This window comes from Erythrolamprus reginae, chromosome 3 (assembly GCF_031021105.1).
Source record: "Erythrolamprus reginae isolate rEryReg1 chromosome 3, rEryReg1.hap1, whole genome shotgun sequence".
NCBI classification, from domain to species: Eukaryota; Metazoa; Chordata; class Lepidosauria; order Squamata; family Dipsadidae; genus Erythrolamprus; species Erythrolamprus reginae.
In genome coordinates, this window is record NC_091952.1 from 171,935,961 (window position 1) to 171,945,416 (window position 9,456).

Here is a 9,456-nt window from a genome sequence, read left to right on the forward strand (position 1 = left end):
GCGTGGCTTATGCATTTTGTTTCAACATCTTTCAGTGCAAACTGGGTGCTCTGGGGTGGAGCTCCAAATTTTGCTACCGGAACTGTGTTCCTGACCGTTCCCGTAGGAGCCCATCACTGGAACGACCCCTCTGCTCTTTCATTCCCTCATTTCCTGACTTCCAGTGAGCCCAGTAAACCTGTTTTTCACCCTCCCCAGGTTCCAGGGACTTTCCTGGAGCCTTGGGAGGACGAAAATGCCCTCCCTCACCCCCCAGAGGCCTTCTGGAGGCTGAAAACGCCCTCCTGGAACCTCCATGTGAGCTGAAAATTAGGCTGGAGTTGAGCTAGGGCAGTGAAGGCAAACCTTTTTTTCCTCGGGTGCTGAAAGAGCATGAGTGCACACTATCGTGCAGGTGTGATTGCCCACACCCATAATTCAATGCCCAGGGAGGGCAAAAACAGCTTTCCCCCACAAGCCCTCTGGGGGCTGGAAATGGCCTGTTCCCCAACTTCTGATGGCCCAGTAGGCTCATGTTTCACCTTCCCCAGATTCCCTGGACCTGGAGGAGGGTAAAAACGCTCTCCCCCATCCCCCTGGAGACTCTCTGGTAGACAAAAAAAACCCTCCAAGAGGCTCTGCGTGAGCCAAAATTCAGCTGCTAACATATACATGCAAGTTGGAGCTCTGCTAGGGCAACAGCTCGTGTGCCAGCAGATATGGCTCCATGTGCCACCTGTGGCACACGTGCCATAGGTTCGCCATCACTGAGCTAGGACAACAATTTGCATGCCGGCAGATATGGCTCCATGTGGCACTTGTGGTACACGTGTCATAGGTTTGCCATCACGGGTCTACATGATTCTCTAGAAAGCAGCAGGGATAGCGCTGTATTTCTTGGATGGCAATGAGGGGGACATTTATTTGTTAGTTAGTTAGTTAGTTAGTTAGTTAGTTAGTTAGTTAGTTAGTTAGTTAGTTAGTTAGTTAGTTTTATTGATTGATTTTTATGCCGCCCTCCTCCTTAGACTCAGGGCGGCTTACAACATGTTAGCAATAGCACTCTTTAACAGAGCCAGCATATTGCCTCCACAATCCGGGTCCTCATTTTACCCACCTCAGAAGGATGGAAGGCTGAGTCAACCTTGAGCCAGTGATGAGATTTGAATCACTGACCTGCAGATCTACAGTCAGCTTCAGTGGCCTGCAGTACAGCACTCTACCTGCTGTCCCACCCCAACATCTGGATTATTGCAGCCCAGATCTGGTATCCCTACCATACGTACTACCTGAAAGTCAATAAACAAACCAATCTGGAATTTCAGAACTTTAAAAAATGAAAAAGTATTTATCTAAGATGGATAAAGGCATGTCAAATGAATTATGGAAGTGTAAAAATAAGGAAGGGACTTTTTATCATCCATGGTGGACATGTGACAAAGGAAAAAGAAAAAAAAGGAGTATGATTCATGTTTTAATACAGAAAATTCTGATAATGGAGATAAAAATGAAGGCAGAATTTTTCCTTTTGGGTCTAATGGGGGGGGAAAATGGAGAAAAAATGTGGAATTTTGTTACTATATATGTTGACAGCAACAAGATTTTAGTATGCACAAAAATGGAAGGACAGTTTGATTCCTACTATGGATGAATGGTTGCAGGAGTTGATGGAGTTGGCTTGAAATGGCAAAAATTGATTATTTTGATTAAAGAAAAGAACACAAGTACTTTTGTTTCCACAGGGAAACTGCTTCTGAACTTTGTGCTTGATGCGGAAAAGAATGTAACTCTGGGTTTTGCAGATTAGACTGAAAGATAACTTGTTCATCCTATTATGGAAAAGTAAAAAGCTGTGATTTGATGTTAATGTCTTATTTTACTGTAACAGAGTCGGAAATCAATGCTTCCTCGCCATCTTTCCTCCCTTCACTTCCCCCCTTGCCCTTCCCACCTCACTGTGCTTCTATTTACATTTGTATTTTATAATATTCCATAACTGAATAAAAATATTTAAAAATTAATGAAAAAATATGAAAAAAGAAAGAAAAGAGAAAGAAATTCCATGACTTGATAGGATAGCAATTTTCTAGTACTCAAGCCTACATGCTTTAGGATCAGACTATTTACGGAACCGCCTCCTACTTCATACTTCCCAATGACCCATATAAGGGCTCACAGAGTCGGCCTTCTACAGGTCCTGTCCGTCAAACCATGTTAGCTGGTGGGGCCTCAGGGTAGGGGCTTCTCTGTGGCAGCTCCATTGCTTTGGAACCAACTGCCTCCAGAGATTTGTGTTATCCCCACCCTGCCGATCTTCAGAAAAGCTGTTAAGACCTGGTTTTTCCGGCGGGCCTGGAACCATGAATGAGTGAGTGTATGTATGGCTTTTTAGGGGTAGAATGCATTTCATACTGCTTTTGTATTTATTGCTCCTTTTGTTACATTGTTGGTATTTATTCTCCTGATTCTGAGCTGCCCAGAGTCCTATTGGAGTTCGGCAGCAGATGAGATGAAACGAAACGAAACGAAACGAAACAATAGAATAGAATAGAATAGAATAGAATAGAATAGAATAGAATAGAAAGTAAGTAAGTAAATAAATAAAAAGGAAAGAAAGAAAGAAGAAAGAAAGAAAGAAAGAAAGAAAGGAAGAAAGAAAGAAGAAAGAAAGAAAGAAGAAAGAAAGAAAGAATGGAGAAAGAAAGAAGAAAGAAAGAAGAAAGAAAGAAAGAATGGAGAAAGAAAGAAAGAAGAAAGAAAGTAAGAAGAAAGAAAGAAAGAAAGAAAGAAAGAAAGAAGAAAGAAAGAGGAAAGAAAGAAGAAAGAAAGAAAGAATGGAGAAAGAAAGAAAGAAAGAAGAAAGAAAGAAAGAAAGAAAGAAAGAATGGAGAAAGAAAGAGGAAAGAAAGAAAGAAAGAAAGAAAAAGAAAGAAAGAAAGAAAGAAAGAAAGAAAGAAAGAAAGAAAGAGGCTGTCACAGGGAAAAGGGCTCACTGTAACTTATTCTCCAAAGCACCCGAGGGTAGGACAAGCAGCAATGAATGGAAACTAATCAAGGAGACAACTAAGAAGTAAGGAGAAATTTCCTAACAGTGAGAATAGTTAACCAATGGAAAAAACTTTCCTCCAGAAGTTGTGCGTGTTGTGACACTGGAAGTTTTCCAAAAAGAGACGGAACAATGCCATAGAATCTTAAGCCATGGGCAGGAGGAGTAGACTAGGAAACCTCCAAAATCCCTTCCAATCCTGTTGCTCTATATTCAGTGATGGGCTTCTACAGGTACAGTCAGGTAAGCAGAACTGGTAGAAAAATTTTGGTCATGTACACAGAACCGGTAGGAAAAAAAAAATTATTATTTTCTTTTTTTCCCTTTTGGGCTCTGGGTATGTTTTTCCTATTGCAGTAAATGAGGTTGAATGTGTATAATTTTAGAGGAGCTGTGCATGTGTGTGTACATATACATACAGTTTATATAGTAGATAATATATATTTTTGCGTGCCTGCATGTAATATGTATGTACACAAATGGCATATATACATAGAATTAAATAGTATATTTTGGGTGTTCAGTAATTGTAAATAGTTAGGGAAATTGTATCTCTTTGAGTGGAGGAGAGGCTAGGCACCCTAACCCAAACCCTTGACATGAGTAACATCAAGTTGGACACCTTTAAACCAGTCATATGACCTTTAAGCCACCCCCAGTCACATGATCATCAAGCCACTCCCACCTGGTCATATGGCTGGCAAGCCACACCTACAAAATAAGCCACGGCCACAGTGTGGTAGTAAAGTTTTTTGCAGCCCTTCACTGTGTATATCCTATAATTTTATATTTAGAGAAGGAATTTTTCTCCCATTTATTTCCAGGTGTGACAGATTATTTGCAAGACATTTCTTAGTAAAAAGGAAGAAGGAAATGGAGATAGCAGCTGTCAGGAAAACAAGGTAAAATGTCTGTGCTTTCTACACATTCATGATCTGAATTACCTCTGTGAATGCAGTTATATACTGTCCTCAGTTAACCATGGTAATTGGGACCAGAATTTCCATCCCTAAGTGACATGGTCATAAAACATGTCACGTCTATATAGCTTAGGGACAGAAGTTCCAGCACATCCAGATTGTCATCATCAACCGATAACATGGTCATTAAGTGAGGACTATGAAGTCACCATTAATGATCTCCTGCTGGCTTCTAGATTCTTCTAGATTCTTTGCTTGTAAGAAGCTGGCAAAGAGGGTCTCAAATTGTAACCATGCGATTGTAGGATGTGAACACTGAGTAACCAAAACGCAATCGTATAATTGGAAGACGCTGTGACAACTAGAACTTTGAGGACCAGTCACAAGTGTTGTGGACCATCTGTGTCCTGCTCAACTGATCATGAATTTTGAGGATCAAGAGAAAGGTGTTTTTTGGTATCCTAGGCCAGAGTACTTCAGTGACACTGAATCTGATAGTGAGGAGGTGGTAGAGGATGTGGCGTCAGAGGCTGAAAGCCAACCAGGGCACCTCCAGAGGTGGCCATGAGTGACTCAGGAGAAGAGTCCTTCTCAATACAAGGGTGCGCAGGACTATTAGCAGGCAGGGATATTTGAGGAGGAAGAGATCTATGTGTGAATAGCTCTATGGCCACATCTTGTGGCTATATAAGGAGGTGTCTCGTGATGAGCTATTTGTAAATGTCAATGTTTGAAAAAAGGGATATGGCTTGGACATTGTGACTGAGAACTATTTCTGATAGAATTAAATATTAGAAGCTGCAGTTTGCTTCTCTGGGATTCCTGCCAAGACACTGTGAGTTATGGTGATTAAAAGACTTCATCAAAGAAACATCATAATGAGTTTTTGGTTTCCGGCCTGAGACTGTGATAAGAAGCTAGTAAATAGGCCTTGGAATGCTTCCCAACATCCAGTGATAACTATTTATCTAGTTTATTATTTCTGCTTTGAACTACTTGACAATATATATTGTAAATTTGTAGCTTTCGGCTGTGTGTGTGGATCTATTTCTTCTCGCTTAGACAGAACAACAAGCATCACTCATTCAGTGCCATGGCAGGTTTAAATGGTTTAAAGTTTCATTCCAAAAGCAGGTGTTTTTTTATTGTTATAAAACTTAGTCAATTGTCAATTCAGGAAAGGCTGTTGGGGGTCGAACATGCCACAAAGAAAATAAATTGAAAACGTATGCACTGATAAGGGCACACACACAACTACTGCTGTGACTAGTAGAGTTGTAAGGAAGGCAGACTTAGGCGAGCAGGGCAGGTAGGGGGAAACTGCAGCCATGATCTGCTTGCTATTTCTTGGCCACGAAGCATGAGTGGAAATGAACTCTGTCTGGATCCTATCCTGCCATTTCACAAACTTCAAAGAAGCGAAGGAGGTGCACATCTGGATACTGTCCATAAATTGTTTAGAAGGGCAGCAAGAACTCCGGGGCTGAGAAAAAACCACTTTAAAACAAAAACACACACCAATGAAACTTGTCCAGGAAGAGAATGACACTCGCAAAAGACACAGAGGTTTATTATCACCCAAGGCACAAGATCACAAGATTGGGGGAAAGATTAGAAGTAACGTGAGAAAATATTCTTTTACGGAAAGAGTACTAGATGCTTGGAACAAACTTCCAGCAGACATGGTTGGTAAATCCACAGTAACTTAATTTAAATATGCCTGGGATAAACATATATCCGTCCTAAGATAAAATACAGGAAATAGTATAAGGGCAGACTAGATGGACCATGAGGTCTTTTTCTGCCATCAGTCATCTATGTTTCTATGTTTCTATCACAAGTTCTCTGTCCATCCCTTTCTCGGTGAACCCTTCCAACAAACACAATTCACAAAGATGGGAATAACTGATAAGACATAGTTTGGAATAGCAGTTAAGGCTGAAAACCCAGGAAACACTGAATTCTAGGATGCAGCATGGAAAAGGGGGAATAGAATGGTACATGACGGCTAATTTGCATCCTGGTATATAGCCGGTTTTGTCAATTGGAAGGGAGAATTCTTTTCATTTGTATGTTTGTTGTTGGTGAATCTGCATCACAGAGAGCAGATGGATTCTCTTAATGTTAGAGTTCATGAGGGAATATATATATAATGTTCATAGATAGGATATTTAAGATTAGGATAGGATCTAAATGAAGTAAAAGGACTGTATATATGTTATTACTTGAGAGGAGAAATATAGTTCTGTTGTCTAACTGTTATTTGTGAAAACATAAAACAAGTTCCATCAAGAAGGAGAAATAAAACACATAAGCTTATATTGGCGTCAGTGTATTTATGTGCCCAATATACATTGTGTTGTGCAATTCTGCTATGATAATACTCTGCTAAGTGAAGTGAAGAAGATTACTTAAAAACATAAATTTCATAGAAAGCTAACACTTTTAAGGCACAAAGCCAGTTGGGTGACCTTGAACCATCTATTCTCCCTCAACCTGGAGTGGATGGGGTGGTGCAGCAGGTAGAGTGCTGTACTGCAGGCCACTGAAGCTGACTGTAGATCTGTAGGTCAGTGGTTCAAATCTCATCACCAGCTCAAGGTGGACTCAGCCTTCCATCTTTCCAAGGTGGGTAAAATTAGGACCTGGATTTGGGGGGGGGGGGCGATATGCTGGCTCTGTTAACTATTGCTAACATGTTGTAAGCCGCCCTGAGTCTAAGGAGATGGGCGGCATAAAAATCAAATAAATAAATAAAATAAAATAAAATACACTCCAGAGAGCCAGCAATGGCAAGTCTCTTCTCTGTTGAAAGAGCATTAACTACTTTAATAAAGACAGTGGAAGTACTTGCTGCTCATTCAAAATGAACACAAAGTGGCCAGACTCAAACTGTGTCCATCATTTTGGCCTTGTTAGAAGAGTGGAAAGTGTAGAGGCCTTGGTGCCCTCTGAGTTTGGTTGTTTGCTTGCAGATGTTTTTTTTTTAACCCAACTGGGTAACATCATCAGTGCTAGAAGAGAGTGGAATTTACTCTTTATTTATATACAAGTCATTTGCCATCGGTGAGAGTATTGTTTTCTTCTTGGTAGGTCCTTGATTGGTCTGTTGTTGCCTAGAAACAACAGAGAAAAGAAAACTGACGAATTGTCCAGGCAGGCACCAGGTGTCGACATTGACTTGAAAAGTGTGTGTGTGCAGACACACAGATAAACACACACACAGAGAGAGAGAGAGAGAGAGAGAGAGAGAGAGAGAGGGGGAGAGAGAGAGAGAGAGAGAGAGAGAGAGAGAGAGAGAGAGAGAGAGAGAGAGAGAGAGAGAACTAACCAAGATGATCCAGGAAAACATCCATTTATCCATGAATTTCTTGAAGGTTAAGTTTCTCCAAGGTTCACTTTCAGAGGTTAGGATATTGTGGGTAAGATTTTTAAGGGCACCCTCCACACGCCACATCTTTCCATCAGGGGGCAGTGGAGCCTCATGGGAACTCTAGATTGGGCAATTTTAGTTTTTCGGCCTTTGAGGTCTTGTCATGCTCTATATAAACAAGTTACGTTGGAGTGTTTAGGTTATAAATTACGTCCATGCAGGCTTGCCTTGAGAAGAATGTAAACACTGCACTGTGGTCGCAAGCGTTCTCTGAAACTGACTTTATAATGTACAGCAGGCCTCCGAGAAGCCCATGAAGTGTTGTGCTTGAACGTAAATAGGGAGAATTACCAAAAAAAAAAAAAAAATGCACAAATTCTCTCTCTGTTTTATTGTTTGGAAACGCAAGATTGGGAGTACTCTTATTAAATAGTAAACTCCTGGGTGGTGGAATTTTTTTTTCCTTGTTAAGGCAATTTGCTCCATTTTTATTAAACATAAGAGAAGCCTGGATGAAATCAAAAGATGGGGGGGGGGAGCTTTAAAAATGCAGGGCAGGAGATTTGCCCCAATTCAAGTCTAAACTTCTTTTATTCAATAATTTTTGGACTTGAACAGTCTCGTCTGTGAATCCACTGATGGCTTATCTTTTGGTTGCAGATCAAGATGTCTCATTAAAAACTTTTAGCACCAATTCTCACCAAGCAGCAGAACTGTTTAGCTTTCCAAAAGAAGATTTGGGCTAAAATTCACATCTAGCCTCAGTCACGGCTGCTGACCAAGTGGGCTGCATGGATTTAATCTAAGACTCCTGCCCTGCCCAAGGCCTGAATTTTATTCCCAGGCTCCTATGGAAGATACTTTGATTTCTGGGGAGTGTAAGACACATGAAAATTAGGAGATGATATGGTGAACAACTTGAATTATCTCCAACCTGACTGATCTCAGTTGTGGCCCAAAACATCTTTGGATACACTAATACCTTCACTTTATTTTCATTCTCCTATGAAATTATCCTGCGTTTGAATTTGAAGAGGAGCTCGTGTTAACTGAAAGCAGTGGGACTTACTTCTACATCCTGATCTGTTACATCAGAACTTGATGGCGTTGGAAGATCAGGGCCAGTGTGATCCAAGCTAGTCCTGACGCCCCTCCAGATGTATGGCGTTGAAGGCCCAGATTTCTCAGCGATCCTGGGCGGAGGATTCTGGGAGTTGTAGTACCTGCATATGGGACGCCCAATGGAGAATGTATGCCTACCAGGAGGAGGTCAATGTTGTTGATTACAACCAGGCAGGCCAGTTCAGTTTTAGTAATAAATCCTATGGATTTTCAACGCACTTCAACTCTGGAGTGGTAACATCCAATATATTTAATGGATGATTTTAACTCTATTAGTGTTTTTTAAAGTTTTAGTTATACAGTATTAATTGGATTTTTTAGTTATGTATACTGTATATTGTTTTTCGACATGTTGTGAGCAGCCCTGAGTCCTCGGAGAGGGGCGGCATACAAATCCAATAAATAAATAAAATAAATAAATAAAATAAATTTGTCCTGGCTGGCTTATACCATTTAAATCAGGGGTCTCCAACCTTGTCAACTTTTAAGACTTGTGGATTTCAACTTCCAGAAAGCACAGCTGGCTGGGGAACTCTGGCAGTTAAAATCCACAAATCTTAAAATTGCCATGATTGGGGGACCCCTGATCTAAATTCAGAGGGGGTAGGGACATTTAAGGCCCAGCCCTGCTAATAAACCCTATGGTTTTCAATGCAGTTCACCTCCGAGTGGCAGTGCCCAATACATTTGTCCTGGTTGACTGACTCATAGCATCTAAATTCAGCACAGGGTGTATTCAAGGCCCAACCCCGACTGTTGTCTGTTTTCTAAATTGCTACAGGGTTTGAACAGGCTGAATAAGGGATCCAGTGGTGGCAAATATCTGAATAAGGGACAAAAGGGACAATAATATCTGAATAATTATATCTAAATAAGGGACAAAAAGAAGGATGCTCATTCTGTCTGCCTCAAACTTTCACCAATTTCTGGGAGTTATCAAAATTCAACGCCTGGAATGCACTACCTGACTCTTTGGTTTCTTCCTCAAACCCCTAAAACTTCAACCTTAGGTTAGA